The sequence below is a fragment of the Corvus brachyrhynchos genome, unplaced genomic scaffold, assembly GCF_000691975.1.
Source record: "Corvus brachyrhynchos isolate BGI_N302 unplaced genomic scaffold, ASM69197v1 scaffold162, whole genome shotgun sequence".
Taxonomy (NCBI): domain Eukaryota; kingdom Metazoa; phylum Chordata; class Aves; order Passeriformes; family Corvidae; genus Corvus; species Corvus brachyrhynchos.
Genome location: NW_008236696.1, coordinates 6,533,105 through 6,536,312, shown reverse-complemented (window position 1 = coordinate 6,536,312; position 3,208 = coordinate 6,533,105). Strand labels below are relative to the sequence as shown.

The window sequence follows — 3,208 nt, the reverse complement described above, 5'->3', positions numbered from 1 at the left end:
AAACATTTTGTTCTGCGTTAAAGGCTAAAGCTAACACATGACCAGCAAGAGGCAGCAGTTTGTTTAGCTCTTGGAGTTTATTTTAATTGCGGCCTTGTTTTGTAATGAGGACGGCTGCGGCAGGGGGAGCCTGCTGGCATCCCTGGGGCTGTTCCAGGGGAGTTTCCTTATCAATAAAAAGAAGTCTTGACTATTTAAATTAACAACAACTGCATGGCATGCATGTTCAGCTGCTTCGTTTTCTGGGAAGTTAAACTGTACACATTTGCTTATTAAGGATTTCAGAAGCCGTCTGGGATCACAGGTCCCCTCCAAGTGCCACCTTTCACAACCCCAGCCTCCACCAGGGGAAGAATGAAGAGGAGAGAGACGGGGCCCTCTGTTCATGCTGACAGACACAAAACAGCCTGGTAAACCTTAGTAGTTTGTTATGATGATGCATGAAAAAAAGGAGGAAAAAAGTTAAATCATGTGATTTTTATGCAAATCAGATGAATTGGACGGTTAAAAAACCCCTAAATGTCAGGTAGATAAGATCACATACACCTAGAGCAGTGTCATGATGTTCTCTGTACATTACATTCATACTGGAAACCAAAACGTGTTACAGAAATCAGACACCCACAAAAAGCTCTGAGATTGCACTGAGAACAGGTTCCTGCAAAGCACGGGCCTCTGACAAAAAAAAAAAAAAAAAGAAAAAGAAAAAAAGTAGGTTAGATTAGAAAACAAGATAGTTGAATTCAGGCAGGGACTCGGCTGTCCCTGTGCAGCCTGGCCTCGCTGCATTTGCATTAATATGCACAAAACTCCTTTTAAGTAATGTTCATGCGGCGGCACCCAGCTCCAAAATGGGCAGGCTGTTCCCGAAACCCATCCTCGAGGGCCACGGGCAAGGGGAGAGGTTCACAGGCTCTCTTCCATCAGGCTAAACTTTTCTCTCTTAGACACTTATTTTTTTTCCCTTTAAAAGTCCTGGCAGTTATTTTGTGTGAGGATGGGGAAGCCTTATGGCCTGAAGGAGTTAATTTCAAAAGAAAAAATTATAGTGGGGTACTGTTTATTTAAGCAGTGTTTTGTAGAAGACAAGGCACTTCTTTCCAGGGGTGCGGTTCACCTGGGAAAAATACGCACTGGCCTCGATATGCCATAAAAACCTGCTCTGTGTCCCCTGGAGGGAAACAACCCAAGCCCGGGGACTCCCCTCGCTGCCAAGCAGTACCTCCAGCTCCGAGGCCCTTCAACATCCAGCTGCAGCTCCCACCAACGGCTGAATAATTTCACACCACTCTATGCCCTGCACGCCAGCACACAGGCAGAGGGGTTGCTTTTCATCCCAGGAGCTTTGCCAGGGGAGGACATGAAGAAGCTAGAGAGGGACGGCCCGTGGGGGGGTGCGAGGCACCTGTGGCGATGCCCAGCACTGCTTCTGCCTCTGCTTCTGCCCCTTGGAGCCGCTCCAGCGTGACCAGAAATACCCCTGCCAGCTCCAAGGGAGACCATTTCCCAGCGGCATCGGCCTTGTTCCAGCACCGCCGCCACTTTGCAGGGTGGCACTGGAGGGTTCAAACCCCTGCCTGGGTGAGGAGCACTCTGCAGCGTAGATGGTGTTTTTGAGAGAAGGGTGCGTGGGGCTGGTCCCCCAGCATGGTTGCCACAGCCTCCCACAGGCAGGGCCGAGCCGCAGCTCCTCCACGTGCCACACAGGCACCCCGTGGGTGTGCAGGAGCCACGCCGAGCCCGGGGCCGCTGAGAAACGTCCCACGGCCGACATGGGGGCTGCTGGTGGCTTTGCACACCCCCACCAGCGAGCCTCCACACCATGGGGCCACCGTTCTCCCCCAAAGAGAAGCCACTGGCTGTCGGCTTGCGGAGGCAGGGGAAGCTGTCCCACCACGACTTTGCCGACCTGGCAGACACTACCACTGCCAGCGGCTGGCGGGCTGGTCCCCAGAGCTGGGACAGGCAAAGGAAGAGGGTGACAAGGCCTCACGCATCAACGATCCCTCTGGCCGATGGTGGGAGAGGGCTCCCAGGGAAATGACTCCATCCCCAGCTCCCTGAAGTCCCCAGCAAGGCACCACAGGGACCACTGATGCTTTTGGGGGCAGCTGGAAGCAGGGGGGAGTGGAGGCGGGTGGCAGGAGCCCTTGGGTAGCTGCAGCCGGGGCCCAAGTGACAGAGAGGGAGTAGGAGAAGGTAGGACACCAGAGCAGAAAGGCCAAAAACTCAGCAAAAGCACCCAGGCCGCCCAGTTCCCAGTCCGAAAGGGATGCTGCTGGCTTCTCCCTATGTCCCCGTAACGAAGTGGGTTAGGATGGAAACTCTGATGAAAGCCCGGCTTGGCTGTGGCCAGGCAGAGTGAGAAATCTCCCCCTTAAGAGCGCTACTTGAACGGAAGCTGTGCTCGACCTCGGGTCTCCACCAAAAATCCCCCAAGCGGCAGCCCTCTCGCTGCTGCTCCCGAGCGTCCCGCGGGCGCCGGGCTCGCTGGGCTCCGGCTAAAGCGAAAGCGTCACACGCTGCAGAAAAATGACAAACGGAACGGATCTGCCGCCCGCAACAATCCCCTTCCTTTGGATTTCATTGCTGGGGAAAAAGAAAAAATCCAAACAAATCAAAATCCTGGAGCCGAGTTGCTTCTCTTGCGTTCGTCCCTCCTTCGGTCACTTGCAGACCTGGGAGCCCCCTCCCTGCCCGGGGCCGGGATCGGAGTGGCACAAGTCACACAGCTCCAGCTGCACTCACTCCCTGGGAATTCCATATTGTATTTTAACTACAGGAAAGCCGCCTCTCCAGCATATCTGTACCACCTCAAGTGTCTCGGGAGTACCATCCTTGTCTTGCCACCCCCGCACACACCCCCCTCCAACCTCCTTGCTTTAAAGTGTTTCGGTTCAAGAGCTCAGCTGAGAAATCAAAATAAAGGCAGCACCCGGGGACTTTGCGTCCAAGGTGGCCGCTCCGTGGGCTCGCCAGTGGTGGAATCAGTAGCTCCGAGCAACTGCACCAGTGGACCGAGGGCACCGTGACCTGCGGTGGTTATTCTCGTAAACATATTTCTATTAATCACCAGGGCCCGGGAATGCCTTCACAGCCCAGAGCGTGCCTTCCCCTGCTCCCCACCACCCCGACCGGCAGCTCGCAGCCCAAAAACCCGACCGGGAAAGCAAAATGAGCCATCTGAACCACCCCCAAACCCAACCCT

General features: G+C 54.6%; 1 long non-coding RNA gene across 1 annotated transcript in view; it reads right to left on the bottom strand.

Moving 5' to 3' along the window:
- The window catches only part of LOC108444883, a 4,704-nt gene extending 1,858 nt beyond the window's left edge, over positions 1 to 2,846 (bottom strand). Inside the window, exon 1 of the long non-coding RNA XR_001859600.1 lies at positions 1 to 2,846. This exon is cut by the window's left edge and continues 674 nt beyond it. This is a non-coding gene — a long non-coding RNA (uncharacterized LOC108444883).
- Positions 2,847 to 3,208: the final 362 nt, after the last annotated feature.